The sequence below is a fragment of the Strongylocentrotus purpuratus genome, unplaced genomic scaffold, assembly GCF_000002235.5.
Source record: "Strongylocentrotus purpuratus isolate Spur 01 unplaced genomic scaffold, Spur_5.0 spur5_scaffold_1, whole genome shotgun sequence".
Lineage (NCBI taxonomy): Eukaryota > Metazoa > Echinodermata > Echinoidea > Camarodonta > Strongylocentrotidae > Strongylocentrotus > Strongylocentrotus purpuratus.
Window position 1 is genome coordinate 11,384,993 of NW_022145594.1, and position 22,474 is coordinate 11,407,466.

Here is a 22,474-nt window from a genome sequence, read left to right on the forward strand (position 1 = left end):
TAGTACTAGATTTCTAGACTCTTCTACTTCTAGATTCTAACTGTTAGACCTCTAAATTGGAGAATTTTTTTTTGCCAAGCCAAGGCCCAAGACGTACTAGATCTAGTATGAGAATCACACAGGGTCGACTCTCTATGCTTTGCTGGAGTGGATCTAGACCCTACTAGTCTAGACTTTTCTAGGTCTAGATCTAGGCTACTCTAAAGTCAATTGGCTACCACTCTCATGAGTGTCTCAGCCCCATATATGCAGGACTAGTAGTACGGTAATAGAAGTAGTCTATGAATATGATTAACAGAAAAGAATAAAATATCCACATATAGACCCTATAGGCCTACCTGAAGTTCAGACAACCGTCCCGACTTGCATGCTGCTATAGCCTGCATACCGTACCGTACCGGCGCGGGAAGCTTGGGCGGCAACGCCTGGGCTACATTCGTGGAGGTCCTAGTAACATCTTGATCTGCTGTGTAGCGGTGTAGTTAGGAGACACCTTTTGCTATATATTACGGTGCAAGGGAGACAATTTTATCGGCAAATATATGTATATATTACTGCGCATGTGCGAAGATCGCGATATCGCATTGGAATAAACTACCTTAAAAAAGAGGGTGCTTTTCACACCATAACGGATATATATTTTTCTTTAAAAAAATAATGAGCAAGATGCACATTATTACGTTGTTAGAATCACATCTGATCTTAGAAATGAATATCCCACACATATACGATTGAGAAAGCGAGATATATCCCATAAACTTTGTGTCTCTCAAATGCACTGTTATATCAACGCCGAGTATACACCCCCATATTTGAAAGGGTTTCTATTTTAAGTTGATGTACCCTTGTATCAAATGGACGGTGCGAACATTGAGCTACAATGTTAACATGAATATTCATGAAGCATTTTGGACACCGTTCCTTGTAAAACTGCATGTATGGGGTGTTGAAACGTAAAGGAGACACGAAAATGTCTCCCTAATCTGGGTGTCTCCTATAAGTAGGTATAATAACACCGGAATGTCTCCCAAATGTCAGATCTTTATATATATATATATATATATATATATATATATATATATATTTGTATTTTATGTTTACCTTTCGTCATGTTATTTGTATGCTCTTTACTTATCTGTAAATATCAATGTTCTAATTATGTATGTTTTTATATGACGAATGAAATAAAATGAATTGAATTGAATTAAATTAATGTTTTTTATTGGATATAGAAATATATAAGACATGCCATACAACGAAAAGACAAGATAGGTTTCATTATAGTTGTTTGTCAAGATCCATAAAAATAAAGATGTCCGATTACATAATTATCCAACTACGATTTAATGCATGTATTACGCAAGTACAAATAATATATTTGTTGTAATAAATGTGTATGGTCCTTATAGTCATAACATTATTGCTGGTACGTATTAGTTATTTTGTTGCACTTGTTGAATAGAATGAGGTTAGAGCTTAAAGAGAAGGTTGAGATCTGGGAAGAGGTGAAAATCATTTGTGAGCTTTATCATTGTTTTATGCAAGTGTGGAAGAACATCAGATAAAAATGTTCCCTGAAAAGCATGGCTCTTCAATTGCCTTATTATTCTAAATATGGCCTGTAACATCATAACGATCGGGACGGATTTTTATGCCACTTGTTCGTGTATTCCCATATACATCTTTCTGTGTACAGTGCTTGTAACTTTACCAAGGCTAGGCCAAATTTCTTATCATTTTGATGATTACAGAACCTTGCAGTACACACCAATATTTATATATGCTAGATGATCGACTTTTCTGATCGATTCCACAACGTTTCCTACACAATGCAATCGCATGACCATAACTGAACTTTATCTTTAATGCCTAGTTTGGTCAGGAGGGATTATACCTCCCTGCATGGTCACTGGCAGGTGGTTATCTCATCAAATCAGCTCGCAATTAATATAAGAAAATGGGGACCATGGGGATCAACGGCTACCGCTAAGGCATTGCTGGCTGTATAGAGGGCGCAAGCAGCTACAAGAAGTGCTGTCCCGCTTTAAAGCGGAAAAATGTCATTTTTAGACATTGGTGTATGCCTTTACATTGTGATTACATTATAAGGATGGTTCCAATATTTGTTTCTCTCTTCAAATGGTCCAAGATACTACTTAAGCGTCATACATGTACGTTAATCCTAAAGGGGTTTAAGCACAATCTCATCATGAAAGACTAAAGAAAAAAAGACTGGAAAAAATTCCTACTTTCGCTGCTTTCCACAGGTAGCAGATAGGTGTTGCTGCATCCATGACGCAAATGGCGACGGGGTTGCGGCGAAATAAGTAAGTTCCCTGCGAGTTCTGTCATATTCATTATGTATTTGTGGGTTTAAAAAAAAAATGTATAAACATAAAGTCCACCATACACCATACAACTACGTACTACCTACCCGAAATCCGATTATCGATTATCGTAGAAATCACTGTTACGAAAGATAAGTTCATTTGAACAATCATGATGTACATTAACCCGTTGACTGCTGAATTGTATAAGTCCTATAGGCTCAACACAGGGACCACCAGGTTCCCGTCAGTAAAGGGTTAATGGTATTCGAACTCTGAATCAGTTGTTCTCCGGCCTTATGAGTTATCCAATGGACCGAAACATCTTTCAAACTATGAGAAAACACCTTCCTGACGAAGATGGCGTCAGACTAGATTTACAGAAGAAACGTGATTAATGGCACCACAACGTCAAACAATGCACATACACCTATCAATTTACAAGAGTGTACACGCACCCGCTAAAGCACACCGCAAACACCTTGATCCAGAGGCGACGCTCCGGGGGTCGGGTCAAAGGGCACAGTGCCCCAACCCTCGCCCTTTCAGGTACCCCAAAAATGCCCGGGTTTTTTTAAACATAGGACAAGTGTCCCTTTTCCTTCATAAGATCCCCATCACTTTCTCATGTATGCCCCTCTTACCTTATATGTAAGTGAGCTATTAAATCCGAAAATATGAAATGTAAATATCCATGTATTACTTGGGAAAGATCTGTAAGATACAACCATGATGTCGGCGTTTCATATGCTCGTGCCTCGCCTTTCTTTATATTCGTATTGTTTATCCTTGATTTGTTACTCTCCTATTTGTCTTTATGCTATATTTTTACCAGTCTCCTGAGTCCATCAGTTGGTTGGGCGGAGGGACCTTCACGGTTACAGTAATTAAGTTTGCTCTCTTCTTCTCTGGCCGCCATCTTTTGCACTCAGAATATTGCTACAAAAATTTGTATTTGCACAGTTTTTGTCATTCCAATTTTGTATTTACCATGTTTATATTGTTAAATTGTTATATTTCTTGAAAGTGCCGAATAAATAATACAATACAATACAATTAGTATGCGCTGTATGCTTACACTGGTGTCACTTTAAATGTTCTCATGTAGAGAGAGAGAGCATTCTTTCTTACCAACGATGACTGGACATGTTCAAATTGTTAGTTTAAAGAACTACCATTTTATAGATCTAGAAGTTAAATCGTGATGGAGAAGATGAAGTTACAAATAGCCTGCCTGATACCGTGAATGGAGAAAACTCGACGATTAAAAACAGCTCATCCCATAGACTCGAGAGAAGTAAAGACGATATACCTAATACAAGAGAATCACCACACATCGTAAATGACTCATGTGGTATTCGTCATTTCATTGAACTCGATGATACAGGAGAAAAGTCGAATATTGAAGAACAACTCCTGACATTTAATAATTGTAACGGTTTTAAAATAAGCCATTCGAATTGTGCGTCTTTAACTAAAAACATTGATGAAATCCGCATTTTATTGAAACGAACTAATATAGATGTATTAACCTTAAAGGTAAAGACCAGTTCTGGTCATGAGATTGCATTGTGAAAGAAACGTTGTGGAATCGATCAGAAAAGGTTGATCATCTAGCATCTAGCATCTGCAAGGTTCTGGAATCATCAAAATGATAAGAAATTAGGCCAATTCTTCGTAAAGTTACAAGCGCTATACACAGAAAGATGTATATGGGACTACCCTATATCTCTCACAGACCATGAGAGAAACAAATTTACCAAATATATGAATTAGAAGGCGGTTTCCCGGCAATTTTTTTATCATCATGTATTAGTCAAAACATATTCTTTCACATGATTGGTAATGAGAGCTTCCATTTCATTTTTTGAAATTGGGGCATTTCCATTACTGGTCTTTACCTTTAAGTGAAACTCACCTTTCTGATTTCTTTGATGATTCAGAGATTTCTTGAGATGGATATAGTATTGAATGACAAGATAGAAACAGAGCAGGAGGAGGTGTTGCTACTTACGTAAGAGAAGACATTAATTACATTGTTAGGTCTGACTTTTCCGTTGAAAAATCTGGAAACAGTCATTATAGAGATAAAATGACCATACTCTCGCCCTGTTATTATTGTTAAAGGTAATACAAAGTTTTGGTATGGGGTCATGAATTTGGTTCAAATGAACATATTGGAAGCATATGCGATCTTACAATATTCAGTGATCGCTGTCGCGGTTGAAATCTAATCTAAAGTTATGAAAGTGTAATCAATAAACTCTTTATGTTGTATAGCTCCCTCTCAAGGTCAAGATATAAATTAAGCTATAAAATAATGCTTATTGACTAAAATCGACCGATTATCTATTCCCGTTTGGAAATTATATATCACAACTACATATTCTGAGATTTTTATGGTCACAGCTACCATTGTACGGCCGTAGGCGCTATTAGAAATTAATCAAAATTTACCGGGAGCACCGGTTAAATTTTATATTCAATTTTTCTCGAAAGCAGAAGTGTTTCAGGGGCTAAATTTTCTAGTGCCTATAATACATCTACAGGGGCATCCTAATATATCAAAATTGTAAAGAATCACTATCCACCAATATTTCAGAATTTCCCAAAACTTGGTATCACCTTTAACTGGTACAGACCACCAAACTCAAATCTTGCCATCTCTCAATCATTTGAGACGTTGTTAAAAAAATTTGATGTATTGAACAGTGAATGTATTATTCTGTGTGACATGAATTGTGATCTTTTGAAAACAGATAAAGCTCCTTATACGAAACATTTGGGTCAAATAATTGAAAGGGCAATCAGTGTATTACTTCCCCGACTAGAGTTACACATAATATTCGTCAATTATTGATTTGATATGGACAAATGCAGGCCTACGTGATCAAATTGGACAAGCAAGTGTTATTGAAATATCACTCAGTGATCACTATCTTGTTTATTGTACATTGGGGAAAACAAAAAGGCGTAAACAAAATGAACATAGGCACAAAGTAGGGAGAAACATGAAAAAGGTTGATGTTGAGAAATTAAAGGAAGACGTTGCTGCTTTATCGTGGGAAGTAATACAAAACATGAACAGTGTAATATAGGCTTATGATTGTTTTGAAAAGATACTTGACATACATGCACCTGTGCGCAAAAAGAGAATGATAAGAAAGATATAGGGGTTACGAAATAAGGTTACTGCATGTATCCGTCAAGCAATGAAAAATTACATCAAAGTAATGGTAAATCAGGAGATACATGGAAATCGTTGTAATGCTTAATGCCACAAAAACATTATTCTGTGAAAATACCCCACATTGAAATAGAAAATAATATGATTGATGATAAAATAGAATTTGCTTATTGTTTTAATTGTCATTTTATAAAAATTGGGCAAACAGTTCAGGAAAGCATTGTGACCCTTGATGATCATGGTCAAAACGATTCACACCCTGTTATGCCGTTTTGCCTGGAGATGCATTCCGTTTCGATCTAGTTAATGAAGAAAAAGTTTTAAATGTTATTAATAACTTAAAAGATAAGAAGGCCTGTGGTCCAGATAATGTACCAGCTGAATTTTGAAAAATTATAATGACTTATATTCTCAAGCCTTTAACATATATCATGAATTTGTCTTTTGAGCAAGGTGTTGTCCCTCTACAATGGACAATTTCTCGTGTTACTCCTGTTTTTAAATCGGGAAAAAAGTCTGCTATGAAAAATTATAGACCAATATCAATTCTTCCGGCGATAGCTAAAATTGTTGGAAAATTGGTATTTGATCAACTTTACGGTTATACGGATCAGAACGGAATTATAAGTTGCAACCATTCAGGTTTTCGACCGAAACACTCTACAATGACATCTCTATTGAACGTCACGGAAGACTGGCTTGATAGTTTAGATAAAGGTAATCTTGTAGGCGTGGTGACCCTTGACTTAAAAAAAGGCCTTTGATACAGTAGACCACTCAATTCTTTTAAATAAGCTACGGCTTATTGGCTTGAATGTACCGTCATTGAAGTGGGTTAGTAGCTACTTAGCCAATCGCATGCAATACACTTGTGTAAATGGGGTTCATTCCGATTCACAAAAGATGCAATGTGGAATACCGCAGGGGTCAAATATTGGCCCATTGTTATTTATCCTATTTATTAATTATATGCCTTTATGTCTGAAAACATGTCAAATATCTTTATATGCTCATAATATACGTGTCTATATTACGCTAGTGCAAATCATCAAACCCTTACCGAATCATTAAATGCAGACTTATTACTTATTGGTATTTGGTTAAAAAGGAACAGACTTGCTTTAAATGTGCAAAAATGTGAATTACATTTTATCGGAACGAAGAAACGGCTAACAAATATTATAGTACCAGATGTTTACATACAAAATGTTCCTCTCAAACGTGTTACCCATTGTAAGTATTTTGGAATAGTTATTGATGAACATTTGGATTGGGGTAAACATATTGAATATTTAAGTAAGAAGGTATTAAAAGATATATATTTGTTGAAAAGACTTAGACCATATGCTACACAGCAAACTGCACTAATATTTTATAAATCATTAATTCAATGTAAGTTTGATTACTGTAGTGCAATTTGGGGGAATGCCGGAAAAGGAAGTTTAGAAAGTTTGCAAAAACTACAGAATAGGACACTCCGGGTGGTACTCCAAGTTGAATGGAAGTTCCCTAGCCGAGATTTATTTCTTTGTCTTAAAACAGTAAATCTATCAAAACGGAGAGATGAACATGTTCTATGTGTTTTGTATAAAATAGTGCATGGAATGATATATGGTTGGTTTAGAAAGTACTTTGTTATTAAAGAATATCATTATAGCTTGAGAAATGCTCATAAAACCTTAAACTGCCAAAACCACATATGAATTTCAAGAAAAGGAGGCATTAAATCTTGGAAGCAATATTAATTTATATTTCGTTCGCTTAAATATTTATTTATATAACTATAAAATCTAAAATAAACGCTGTTTGGAAATAATAATTGCCGACGGGGGGGGGGGGGGGGGGGGGGGGAGGGGGGATAGTAATATCTTGGTTTGTATATTTTCATTTTTTTCTTTGTATACTTGTGTTCTTGGTTTAGTTTTTTATGTTTTTTAATATTTCATATGTTATGATATGTGTTATCTTAGAATTGTACATTTAATTTTTATATTGCGCACGGACCTACAGAAGAACAGCCTTTGGCTGAAGTTGGTGCCGTGCAAAAATAAAATAAACTGAACTGAAACTGAACTGAACTGAACCTCTGATAAATGTCCCTATTAACAAGATCGGATAAGTGCCCCTTTTCCATTCTTATGTGTGCCCTTTTTCATCTCCCGTAAGTGCCCCGTTTCAGGTGCGAGAAGAACCTCTTACCACCTCTGATAAGTGCCCCTTCACCTCTGATAATTTCCCCTATTACATCTGACAGGTACACGTGTTACTTTGATGAGTCCCCCTTTAATTTTGATGCGTGCTCTGTTTCCTTTGCAAATCAGCGCCCCTTTGCCTTGTCATAAATTCCCTTCCATCCCCCACGAATAATTGCCACTATCAAAATAAAAAGGGTACCTCTTTTTCCTTAAAAAGTGCAACCTTTCCTTTATAATAAGTGCACTTTTTTTCTTTGATGAGTATTCCTGTTCACCCCAGCAAGTGCCCCCCCCCCCTATTTTGACACGTGCCCCTTTCCTTTCTAAATAGTGTTTCCCTTTCGCTCCCATAAGTGCCCCCCCCCCCCCCAAGAAGAAAATAATTGCCACTATCAAAATCTAACAGATGCACTACTGGGATAATTTTCGCGGAAGTTCTGTTCAATCTTTACCTTGTAGGAATGTTTACATTTTCCCGTCTGACGCTTGAATTTTCTTTGGATATCCTTCAGTGACTCAGGGTTTCCAGCTAATAGTACTGCTCCTTTTTCTCTGAGCAGATCGCGAAGCTCTTTATTCACCCACGGCTTATTGTTAGGATACACTTTAACGAGTCTGTGTGGGTTGTCAATTCAATGCAGAACTGACGTAGTCGGAGACAATATAGTTGCTTCTTCATCCAAAGAGTTCGCAGAGTTGATTAACAAGTCCCAGTGCCAGATTTATATAGCGCCATTATCCATTCTATTAAAATACTCAAAGCACTGGATCTCATTTGAACCCCTTTCCATTTTCAAACTGCTCCTCCTTACATCTAATTAATGCCTCTACTAAAATCTGATAATTGCCTTTTTTCTTAAACAGTTGCCCCATTTCCATTCTCACAAGTGCCATTTTTCCATTCATGTTGTTTTGTTTAAACGTGCACCTTTTCCTTTTCTAATAACTGTCATCTTCCCTTATAACTGCTTACTTTTCCTTTCTCCATAACATGCATCCCTAATTCAAAGCGACTTATAGCATCTTTTTCTTTAATTATCCCAAGAGCTCGCTCGCTACACACGCTCACAATTATAGTTGTTCTAATTATGTTACTTATAAAAGAAATTTTCAGTCTTTCTTCATCAGGGTTTATATTTTGTCCTATTTATAAAACATAATTTTCCGCACTTGATCTCATAACTCTCCTCTTTTTAAATATTCAGACCATCGCATTCAACTGCAAAAGTATCTTGTACCACGTAGAGAGAGAAATAAATATTTATGTCATCCCTGATAGTGTAATCACAATCATGACGATGAAGAGGTATATACCAATGTCTAAAAATTGTGTATGTTCACTTTGAGGTGCCCCTTTGCAGGTGCCCCTTTTCTTCTCCAGAAAGTGCCTTTTTTGTTAGTGCCTCCAACCCATCTATTTTGGAAGACGCTCCGCTGCCCCTGCCTACACCCACACAACACACCCACACACACCCACATTTACATGTTGGTTTATGTTCAGGGGCCCGTTTTTATTAAACTTGCAATCAATAACAACTGCCACAGATCTATGACAAATCTGCGTAGAGCCAATCAAATGCAAGGACTTATAGTAGCTTATAACAACTATCGTACCTTCACAGTCCATGTATAGTAATTTAAAAATAGTAAAAAGGGTACCAAAGGTAAGACCCTTTTACCTAATGTATTGAATGCATGTTTTTCTCCTGAACCCTTGGTTACCAACTATTCGATTCACCTGCTGAAGAAAATGGCATCTTCAGGGATGGGATTCGCATTTGCAACATTAATTGTTGCTTTGTCGGACAAGCCTCTGACAAGCTTATCAATCGGCAAGACATATTTTTGTTAACAATGCGTAATTTAAAAAAAAAAAATTAGGGGGGGAGGGGTGCATTATGCCGTTTTGTATCGTAAAATACCCTGATATTGTGTAACACATGTTTATGAATTAATGTTGAATTACGTTTTTATGTGTATGTGTAGGCATGTGTGCGTGTGTTCGTGGGTGAAGCCACGAGTGTGTGCTGCCTTCAATTCAATTTCAATTCATCCCAATTCGATTCGATTAATTTTATCTCCATAAATCAATCAAAACATTAAAAAAATCCTACACGAAATTGATAACAAATGACATCTACAATATAACATAGAAAATACAGTTTATTTGTATTTAAACAAACATACACTAATACAAACATACAATGTAGGCCTATAACCTAAAATTTGAAATATCTAAAATGAATAAAAATTAAAAAATCAAGTAACACATAGTGTCTCCACAATAAAAAAAACAATGTTATAAATCTATTTTGATGGTTTAAATAATAATAATAATAATAATAATAATAATACGTGCAAAGCTTCGCTTATATTTGGCATATTGTCAATCAAGGGACGTGCTCAAATTGTATAAAATGTATTAAGACGATTATGACGCGTATCCTTGACATCATTCTAAAAAACAAATAAAACATTTACATGTAGTTTTAAAGCTTATCTGCCATAGTTTACAGGAGGGATTAGACCGCCCTGCAAGGTCACTGGACAGGTGGTTATCTCATCAACTCAGCTCTCAGTTAACATAAGAAAAAGAGGATCATGGGGGACCAATGGTCACCGATTAGGCATTGTTTGTTATATAGAGGGCGCAAGTAGCTACAAGTAGTGCAGTGGGCCTTTAAGCTTCTCCAACCTTACATTTGTTATGTAAGCTTTCGGCCGCTCCTGTGAACTTTCTCAAGCTAAGTGATCAGTCCGAGTCACACTCGCTGCACTGCCTTGTGTCCTGTGATCACTGGACCAAAGATTGGTAACAATAGGTACACAGAGTCCCTGTTTAGTAATGGCTTAATTCTCTTAATCCATATGGACTCACCTTTCACCTTTCACCTTTCTTGCCCAGAAGTTACTTTCAAAGTCTATTATGAGGGCATCCTCCCATCCAATGTTATGTCCTGTGTTGAGGGCGTGTTCAACTAATGCTGAATGGGATGGGTTGCTCAATCAGAGGGCTCTTTTGTGTTCCTTTAAACGCTCATTAAGAGTTCTGCCAGTTTTCCCAACATAATTTTTTTTACAGTCTGTGCACGTAATCTTGTACACAATGTCTGTCTTTTCCTCTCTTGGGATTTTGTCTTTTGGGTGGACCAACCTACTTCTTAGTGTGTTAGGGCTTTTGAAGGCAACGCTGATGTCCTTGTCTTTGAATGCTTGCATAAAAAAATTAAGGTTGGTAGAAGCTTAAAACTACATGTTCTCATTATCCCCAACTGATGAAAGTTTTCTGTATCAAATGAAAAATTATCTGATAAAACAAATAATATACACCATTTAGGAAAATAGTAAAAATTACCCACACTCGGTACCTTCAACACAGTCCAAACACCCTCGGCTATCGCCTCGGGCGTGTAAGACTGTTCCAAGGTACCTTGTGTGTGTAATTCTTACTAATGCCCTCACTGCATTGTATTATTTGTATACTACTAAGCACTACTTTAAAAAAATAACAAGCTTCAAAATGTATGATGAATAGGCTGTAGCTTGAAAAGGCGGGCAAGCAGTCAGTACACAAGAATACACATTTTCAATAGCAATCCGTACTAACAAAAACGCACCTAGGTTGAGATCTGCTATTCAGGGCATCGTGTCACGAAACCATCATAAGTACAGGTTTACCGGCATCTCATTCGTATACGTGCTAAATTTCATACACGCATTTCAATGGGTTGTCGGTGAACTTGGGATTGTAACAGTTTCGTGAAACCGCTGCCCTGGTAGGATCGAACATTCTGAAATGACATCATCATTGCGATACGGACATTGTAGTGAACAAAATTATCAGGCCTTTGAATGAAGAAGCCAAGTGCAATAACAAATATGCTAGCAGCGATATTTCGAATCAGGCTCTAGAATTATATTCGACTTTATTATATACAGGGTAATTCATCTGTGACGATAACAACAATTGTGTTTAGCACGATCTGACCTCTCGCAGTTATGCATGACTGTGCAAACCCAAATCTTATCAAAAATATGATATAATAGGCCATTTTCGTAATGTAACCAAATTTAATGAATAAGTGTTTGTGAAGTGCCTCAATACAAATTATTTCATTCACCTGATAAGAATAATAGTATTTCAATATTCAGAAAGCAACTGCGGTCAAGCCATAATGTTTGTCCAACTTGGCGACAACTAATGTATGCAGTTCGGATTCTGTCTATTGAAATACTATTATTCTTATCAGGTGAATAACATAATTTGTATTGAGGCACTTTACAAAGACTTATGCAATAAATTTGGTTACATTACGAAAATGGCCTATTGCAAAGGGAAGTAACAAGCTTACAAATGATAACAAATATACGATAATAGACCGGTTTCTTAATATATTCAAATGTATGGATGCTTCTTTCCTGGGGACTTAGTGGCGAGTTATGATATTAACATGTAATTAATGAATGAGTTGCAATACTTGGAATCCAGTCTACATACATACGTTGTTGCTATGCAGGACAAGCCTCGAGCAAGCTTCAGGTTGTGAAGAACAACTTTTGTTTACAAAGTTAGGCTTACAATTTGAATATGTTACTAAACCGGTCTTTAACAGTGAAATGAGAGAAGCCGATCAACTTGTACGTTTCTTTCCCTCCCCCTCCCCCTTTTTTTTTCTTGGGGGGGGGGGGGGGGGTTGGATTGTCGGATTTACATCTTATTCAAACGTAATGATATACAGAAAGTGGAGCCAAAAAATGGAAGTTTTGATGATTTGATGTTTTAATTTACCTGACTGCTGAGGAAGCATGTGTAAAGAAGCAACTAGGGGACCTACGTCCTCTGAGGAACTTGATAATGAATATTAATGCGTTACGAAAGGGCAGTTAACTCTTATCCTGCCACCGGGTTAATCCCTGCAGTGCCAAGTTTATACTGAGATAATCGGATCAACGCGATGGTACTATCAATAGCGCGTGCAAAACACTAGGCACAGTCCAATGGGCATAATGGGCATCCTTATGGCAGGCTATGAGTTAATTCCCTAGCGAATCCACTTGGTTTGGAGCTCTTCCACCGCGCCACGTCGCCTCCTCAAATCTAACTGAGGAAGGTAATCTTGTGTAGTGGTAATAACAGAAAGGAAATTTGTTGGAGAATTCAAAAGAACTTGCACTAACAATTTGCAAATTATCACCAAGATAACTGACAAGAATTACATCGATACGCAAAAATGAAACAAGCGAAATAGCGTCTGTCGATCCATTTAGTTTGCCATAATTGTTATGTAGCGTCATTTTCTTTGGAAATTAAATGTTTCTAGATAAATGTATTCATGAACGTAAGTTTTTGGAGAATTCATCAGAACTTGCACTAACAATTTTCTTTGCAAATTAGCACTAAAACTCAGAGAAAGTTAGCCCCATAATCCGACAAGCTTTTAAGAATTACATTGATACTTAAAGATGAATCAAACGATGTAGCGTTTGTCGGTCCATTTGTTTTGCCAAAGTTGTTATTTATTGACATGTTCTTTGGAAAGTGGATGTTTCTAGATAATTGTATTCATGTGGTTAACCCCATAAAGTCAGTATGAGGATTAAACTTTAATGTATCATTTCGTAATGAAGGGGAAAACATGCGAAAAACTTTACGATCTAAGGTTAACTACCAGAAATACCCAATATTATTTCATTTTTGTTGAACACATATATCAAGGTGTTAATGGCGTGTAAATGCTAATGTTTGCAATTAAAAAATAGTGTCTCATTGGTAGAATGTTTTGTGCTCTGGACGTTTCTCTCTCTCTCTCTCAAAACATCCTCGTCACTTTCCTGCTCATTTCGCAGAGTCTTGCAGTTGACGTCGTACAAGCCGAGCATAAAGTCCGTTTGAGCTAATGAGTTCATGATGGCTACCTTGCTCGACCACTGTCCCGTGATCGATGACCAAGATGCGGTCAGCCTTCTCGATGGTCCGCAGACGATTCCCGACAATCACAACGGTACGGCTTCTGAAGCGCTCAAAGACCGCCTGCTGAATCAGATGTTCACTCTCAGCATCCAGAGCGCTGGTAGCCCTATCCAGGAGCAGCATCTGAGGATTCCTGACCAAGGCTCGGGCTATAGCCACTCGCTGCTTCTGACCCCTCGATAACGCAACACCCTTCTCACCAGTGTCCGTCGCATAACCCTTCTGCAAACCAAGAATGAAGTTGTGGGCGTTGGCTTGTTTCGCTGCATCGTGAATACGCGCCATGTTGCAACCCTCAAGGCTGTAGGAGATATTGTCCTTGATAGTTTTTGCATAAAGGACTGGTTCTTGACCAACGAGGGCAACTTTTTTATGTAGGTAGGTATGATCGTAATCCTTGACGTTAACTCCGTCTATCAGGATTTCCCCGGATGTAGGCTCATATAAATGCTCTATGAGGCTGATGCATGAACTCTTGCCTCCCCCGCTTGGACCCACAATGGCTAGCACTTCTCCAGGAGATGCGGTAAAGCTTATATTTCTGAGCACTGGAGTAGATGGTCTGGTTGGATAAGCAAAAGTTACATTCTTGAATTCCAAGTGACCCTCAAACTCTTTTGGTGCCAGTCGGCCATCGTTCCTAAAGGCAGGGCTTACGTCAATCAGTTCGAACACCTTCCTGGAAGCTCCTGCTGCCTTCATGAAGCGAACAAACCCATCGGAAACCTTCTCTATGTTTCCTCCAATTTTCTGCTGATACCACACGTAAGAAAATAGCATTCCTCCACTTATCTTGTCATTAAGAACAAGATGACCTCCGTAAAAGAGAGCCACTACAAACGCCAACAGTTCACAAACAGAGACCATCACCTTTGATAACCCTAAGACCACTGCCTCTTTCTTACGCAAGTGGTAAACAGTGTCTAGCTTATTGCGGTAGGTGCTTTTCTGACCCGCTTCGATGGCAAAGCTTCGAACAGCCTTCATGTTGGAGACATTCTTTTCGGCCACAATGTTGGCATCGGCCAGAGCGCTCTGGATCTTCCTTGACAGCTTCTCAAAGTACTTTCCGACGATGTCTGTGATAACTGCTAGGAGAACAAAAGTGATTACAGTGACCACAGAGAGTCTCCAGGAGAGAACAACCATTGCGACGGTGTTGGAGGCAATCTGTAATGTTCTGCGAAGACATTTGTTGACGCTGCCTCCGAGCATATCACTCATGGTGGTTATGTCCGATGTCAAACGCGACAATATTGCTCCGGTTCCATTTTTATCAAAGAATGCTATATCTTGCTTGAGGATGGAATCAAAGAGGCGGTTAGTGATGCGTCGGTTGAGACTTGCCATTGCCACGCCAATGCAGCCATCTTGAACTCCACCACATATAGCAATTGCACAAGAAATAATCCCCATCAGGGTGATGGATTCATTAAACCTAGCCGTTTCCTTTCCATGAATAACCCCATCGAGAACCTGCCCTGCTAGCAGAGGAAGAAATGTTTTACAAATAGTGGCACTTATTAGAGCAATGAGGCCAACGACCCAGAAGGGCCAGTCCTGCTTTGAGTAAGTTATCAATCTGGTAAACACAGAATACCATTTCTTTTTATTCTTCATTGTATTGCCATCACCATCATCATCATCACTACTATCATTGTTTTCATTTTCCATGTCGCGCTCTCCTTTATTGATTAATGCGACAGTGTCAAGGTCCTTGCTACACTCTTTGCCATTCAGAGGAGATCCCGCCTCTTGCAGAATGTTAACCCACAAGACGTACATAGCAAGTGATGCTACCATTGTCCAGGCTCCTAGAGTCAAGAACCATACATCATCATCATGGTTGCCATCCACGTACTCCGTGTACAACATGATCTTTGCCAAGGTGTACAAGACCAAGAAGATGTTCAGGACTCCGATAGGGTATCTGGCTTTCTTGATGCACTGCACACTTTCCTGAGAGTTGACAAGGATTCCAACAGCAGCGCTCAAGAGCAGGAACACTCTCACCATTGAAAATAGCCAAAACTCAAACAGTGAGTGTGCAAAGCTGTAATCGAGTGCATCTTTTCCAAACAGTTCATATTTGTTCCAACGAACATAGAATCCGAATCCAAAAAATGCATCGGCAGCGCTGAACAGAAGTGTCAGTATTAGGCCTGCATATGTTACCATTTTTCCGTGCATGGTTATTTGCCAAACTCTGCAAAAGAACCTGTTGTAATCACTCAAAAATTAAACTGCAGCAGTATCTAAAAGTGTTTCTTCCATTCGTAAAGTCCCTGCGTACCGAATCGCTACTCGACTATAATACTATTAGAAGTGGTAATCTTGAATGGCCTTTTTTCATTGTAAAGAGATGCACGACAAATACAAGGCCGGAATGCAGAGGCGTACGCAATATCAATACAATGAAAAAAAAACTTCACGATATAAAGGGAAGCGATCAGCTGTTTATTTTGTTCGCTCATAGGGATAGGCACTTTAAAAAAAAACTTAGCGACAGGGGCAGATGCCACGGGTGAACAGGTTTTAAAGCAACCCATGGCGTTTTTAGTTGGATAATCTTTATAGAAAACTAGAGAGCAGCTGAAAAAGAAACTCTTTGAGTTGCTCATTTGTCATGATAATGTAATACTGCACAGTTTTTAACATTTTGTTTTGCTTATAGACAGTGGTTATAATAAAGATTGCACGGGACAAGCGTATCATGCTATTTATTATGCCCACGTTAATCTGTAATACTACCGAAATATTAAATTTGTTATTAGTAATTGATTAATACTTTTCTTTAACTGAAAGACACTATGTCTATTTTGTATCCAACATCGAATTTTGTAGAACTTTGCAGGAATTATGAATATGTCATGTATTCGTATCTGTGAAATGTAAACGTTATAGCAGTGTCCTAGTAGTCAAATTATGCAAGGAAACCCGTTTACTTGCTAGACTTCCCTGTCAGACACTATTGAGTGACTGACTGACATATTTCTTTCTTTGGTAATAACATGCATTAAATGAGCTGTAACAGGTACATGAGCATTATTTTGTCGACATCAATAACCCATTATACTTATAATGTCCAAAATTAAACTGATTGAATCTTTGTGACGACCATTCGGTACATAAAAGTATATTTTTTGCAGAATTGTGTATCGTGATCAAAAGTCTCAATAAGTGTTTCCATTATAATAATAATAATAATAATAATAAATAATAATATAATAATAATAATAATAATAATAATAATAATAATAATCATCATAATAATAATAATAATAATAATAATAATAATAATAATAGCCTAATAGTCTATATTTATGCTCTTGCATTGATATATTATGTATTGTACTATTTTACCATCTAACAAGTTGTTATTGTTTTGCATTGTATTTTGGTTGTATGATGTAATACAGGTCTCTCTTGCAAAGCCGTTTTTATGTACAAAAGACTGGACGAGACTTCCCAGGCTTTTATAACAAAAAACAGAGGATGAATTAATAAATAAAGCCCACCAAAGCGGATCATACTTTCCACCTGTGATCCGGTTATCGAAAAAATCACCGTTACCTTAGATATGAACAATTGAACAAACATTATATACATCAATGGCATTCGATTCTCAAATCATTTATTCTGACTTTCAGTCTGTCAGCTAGTTAATAGGGACTATTAAATTTACACAACGGAGAACGTAGACTGCCCTTTTAACCCTAAAAACAATGAAATACATAAGAAATTATAAAAACAAGAGATAACATATAGAATAAGCTGGCACTTCCAATTTTTTTTGTAGTATTATTATTCAGAATGGTCTAATCAAAATATGTAGTGAAAAAGAATGCTTGAATATGAATAATATATGATTTATGGGTAAAAATGTGATTTTATGACCTTATTTGCATAAATTACCATAAATATGCAAACGAGTTAATTTTTCAAAAAATTGAAATTATCATAATATTCTATACACTTCACTTGACATGCCTGCAAATTTTCGCGGAGATCATCCGCACTTTACGGCCGAGATCTTATGAGGGGGCCATAATGCCCCCCCCCCCCCCCGGCCGTACTAAGACCTCATATAGCCCGGCCTTTTTAGGGTTAAGGCAATGTGACGTCCTTGTAAGGCACTGGCAGTGACGTCACATTGCCTTAAAAGGGCAGTTCACGTTCTCCGTCGTGCAAATCTAAAAGTCCCTAATATCCAAAATACGACGACAGCTTTCAAATATGAAAAAACACCTTCCTGACGAAGATGGCGCCATACTAGATTTACAGGAGACACGTATGAATGGCACCACCCGTCTTATGCTATGGTCACATTACCCAAAAGTAGTCTGCTCGGCGGCCGAGCGGCGAGTTTTTAACCAATTCTGCCCGGCGGCTGCCCGGTCGCCGCCCGGGCCAGTGGAGGATCCAGGGGGGGGGGGGGGGGGGCCCAGGGGCCCGGGCCCCCCCCCTTGAGAAAAAAAATCATGTAAAATCACGTGATTTTTACCATTTTTGGGGGTTGGGCCCCCCCCCCCCCCCCTGGCGCTCAAAGGGGGGGGGGGGGGGTGCAAATTGAAATTTTTTTGAGGATCAAAACCCCCCCCCCCCCCCCCCCCAACTGAGCGAATTTTTGGCCGGCGCGTTTTTCAAATTTTCGGGAGCAAAAAAAACAAATTGTGCTCTGTACCCCCCCCCCCCCCCCCCCCCCCCCACAAGTGAGCGACTTTTCGGCCGGCGCGATTTTCAAATTTTCAGGAGCAAAAAAAAAAAAAGGTGGGCCCCCTCCCCTAAGAAATCCTGGATCCGCGCCTGGCCCGGGCACCGACCTAATCGCTGGGCGATGCCTAATTCCAGCAGCCACCAAGCAGGCTACTGATCGGTCGGTCGCTGCTGAGATTTGTGACCATAGCTTAACACTATAACAATGATCTGCGCGGTTCCCTTGAGCATATAAAAACATTCAGACCTCGAATATTAAAGCAGTAGATATGTCTTTTATATGCCGAATTCAAACAAAAATTGATAAAAGATTGGATAAAACAACACGGAAAATTTGAGAAACTGACAGAAATTTTTGATCAGTTGATCGCAGACAAAAAGCATTGTCTGTATGGTGTCCGCGCTCGCTAAAAGAACATTTTAACTCGTAAACCAATTGGTATCGCAGCAAAATGTTATCATTTTCCCGATAACCGGAGTTTTGAGGGATTTTACACGGTTTGGGCATTTTTCGTTTCTTTACGGGAATGGCTAAAATCACGACTCCAATTTCGAATAATCAGATGGCTGGATTTCTTCAGCGAGGTATATAATATCTTTAAGTGACAGAAAAGTATTATTGAATTAATAATTACATTTTTAATATTTCGGTAGTATTACAGATTTACGCGGTCATAATAGATAGTATTATATGCTTGTCCCGTCCAATCTTTGTTATAACCACTTCCTAAAAAACAAAACAAAATGTTAAACACTAGCTGTGCAGTAAACACATTATCATGACAAATGAACAGCTCGAAGATTTAATTTGTCAGCTGCTCTCTAGTTTTCAACAAAGATTATCCAACTCAAAACGCCATGGGTCGCTTCAAAACCTGTTCACCCGTGGCTTCTGCCCCTGTCGCTAAGTTTTTGTTTGAAAGTGCTTATCCCATGAGCGAACAAAATCATTGTATCATGAAGTTTTTTTTAATGTATTAAAATTGTGTACACCTCTGCGTTCCGGTCTTGCAGTTTCCTTGCATCTGTTTACAATGAAAAAGGCTATTCAAGATTACCACTTCTAATAGTATCATAGTCGAGTAGTAATTCGGTACGCAGGGACTTTACGAATGGAAGAAACACTTTTAGATACTGCTGAAGTTTAATTTTTGAGTGATTACAACAGGTTCTTTTGCAGAGTTTGGCAAATAACCATGCACGGAAAAATGGTAACATATGCAGGCCTAGTGCTGACACTTCTGTTCAGCGCTGCCGATGCATTTTTTGGATTCGGATTCTATGTTCGTTGGAACAAATATGAACTGTTTGGAAAAGATGCACTCGATTACAGCTTTACACACTCACTGTTTGAGTTTTGGCTATTTTCAATGGTGAGAGTGTTCCTGCTCTTGAGCGCTGCTGTTGGAATCCTTGTCAACTCTCAGGAAAGTGTGCAGTGCATCAAGAAAGCCAGATACCCTATCGGAGTCCTGAACATCTTCTTGGTCTTGTACACCTTGGCAAAGATCATGTTGTACACGGAGTACTTGGATGGCAACCATGATGATGATGTGTGGTTCTTGACTCTAGGAGCCTGGACAATGGTAGCATCACTTGCTATGTATGTCTTGTGGGTTAACATTCTGCAAGAGGCGGGATCTCCTCTGAATGGCAAAGAGTGTAGCAAGGACCTTGACACTGTCGCATTAATCAATAAAGGAGAGCGCGACATGGACAATGAAAACAATGATAGTAGTGATGATGATGATGATGATGGCAATAAAATGAAGAATAAAAAGAAATGGTTTTCTGTGTTTACCAGATTGATAACTTACTCAAAGCAGGACTGGCCCTTCTGGTCCTTGGCCTCATTGCTCTAATAAGTGCCACTATCTGTAAAACATTTATTCCGCTGCTAGCAGGTCAGGTTCTCGATGGAGTTATTATAAAGGGAAAGGACACGGCTAGGTTTCATGAATCCATCTTCCTGATGGGGCTTATTTCTTGTGTAGTTGCTTTATGTGGTGGAGTTCAAAGTGGATGCCATAGCGTGGCAATAGCGAGTCTCAACCGACGCATCACTAACCTCCTCTTTGATTCCATCCACAAGCAAGATATAGCATTCTTTGATCAAAATGGAACCGGAGCAATATTGTCGCGTTTGATATCTGACACAACCATCATGAGTGATTCGCTCGGAAATAGCGTCAAAAAAACTCTTAGTAAAATCTTCCAGATTGTCTCCAACACCGTCGCAATGGTTGTTCTCTCCTGGAGACTCTCTGTGATCACTGTTATCACTTTCGTTCTCATAGCAGTAATCACAGACATCGTCGGAAGGTACTTTGAGAAGCTGTCAAGGAAGATCCAGAGCGCTCTGGCCGATGCCAGCATTGTGGCCGAAAAGATTGTCTCCAACATGAAGACTGTTCGAAGCTTTGCCATCGAAGCGGGTCAGAAAAGCACCTACCGCAAAAAGGTAGACACTGTATACAATGTGCGTAAGAAAGAGGCAGTGGTCTTAGGGTTATCAAAGGTGATGGTCTTGGTTTGTGAACTATTGGCGTTTGTAGTGGCTCTTTTTTACGGAGGTCATCTTGTTCTTAATGACAAGATAAGTGGAGGAATGCTGTTCTCTTTTGTGTGGTATCAGCAAAAAATTGGAGGAAACATAGTGACGATTACCGATGGGTTTGCTCACCTCATGAAGGCAGCAGGAGCTTCCAGGAAGGTGTTCGAACTGATCGACTTAAGCCCTGCCTTTAAGAACGATGGCCGACTGGCACCAAAAGAGTTTGAGGGTCACTTGGAATTTAAGAATGTAACTTTTGCCTATCCAACCAGACCATCTACTCCAGTGCTAAGAAATATAAGCTTTACCGCATCTCCTGGAGAAGTGCTAGCCCTTGTGGGTCCTAGCGGGGGAGGCAAGAGTTCATGCATCAGCCTCATAGAGCATTTATATGAGCCTACATCGGGAGAAATCCTGATAGACGGAATTAACGTCAAGGATTACGATCATACCTACCTGCATACAAAAATTGCCCTCTTTGGTCAAGAACCAGTCCTTTATGCAAAAACTATCAAGGACAATATTTCCTACAGCCTTGAAGGTTGCAACATGGCGCGTATTCACGATGCAGCGAAACAAGCCAACGCCCACAACTTCATTCTTGGTTTGCAGAAGGGTTATGCGACGGACACTGGTGAGAAGGGTGTTGCGTTATCAAGGGGTCAGAAGCAGAGAGTGGCTATAGCCCGAGCCTTGGTCAGGAATCCTCAGATGCTGCTCATGGATAGGGCTACCAGCGCTCTGGATGCTGAGAGTGAACATCTGATTCAGCAGGCGGTCTTTGAGCGTTTCAGAAGCCGTACCGTTGTGATTGTCGGGAATCGTCTGCGGACTATCGAGAAGGCTGACCGCATCTTGGTCATCGATCACGGGACGGTGGTCGAGCAAGGTAGCCATCGTGAACTCATTAGCTCCAACGGATTTTATGCTCGGCTCGTTCGACGTCAACTCCAAGGCTCTGCAAAATGAGCAGGAATGTGATGAGGATGTTGAGAGAGAGAGAGAAAAAAAAATCCAAAAAACATTACATTTACCAATTAGACACTATCGTTAAGTGCAAAACAAGAGTATTCACACACCATTAACGCCCTTAGATTTATTCTATGTGTTGTAAAACAAATATAACACAAGCCTGGGTATTTCTGGTAGTGAACCTTCGAGTTTTTCGCATTTTTCCCCTTCATTTCAAAGTGATACATAGAAGTAAAATCCTCACACTGACTTAATGAGGTTAACCACATGAATACACCTACACTGTCGCTCATAAAGGTGGATTTTTTTTTGGTTTTTATCCCAATTCATGAAATTATTTTAAAAAATAATTTAAAAATAATAGATCTAGATAATAGTATACATTCTCAGATTTTATTGAATAATAATTTGCGAGTGTTTGTTTTTAGTGACTGCTAAAGCATGTGTGTGCTACTATACTCATCAACTAGGGTACCTACGTCCTTAAGTCATAAATGACAGTAATTAATGCCTCATGAAAGGGCACCAATAAAGCATATCGACACGGTTTTG

The 22,474-nt window shown here is 38.7% G+C and overlaps 2 pseudogenes; one reads left to right on the top strand and one right to left on the bottom strand.

The window, feature by feature from the left end:
- Window positions 1–12,390: 12,390 nt before the first annotated feature.
- Window positions 12,391–16,070, bottom strand: LOC115920914 (annotated as a pseudogene).
- Window positions 16,071–19,766: 3,696 nt separating this feature from the next.
- Window positions 19,767–21,919, top strand: LOC584208 (annotated as a pseudogene).
- Window positions 21,920–22,474: the final 555 nt, after the last annotated feature.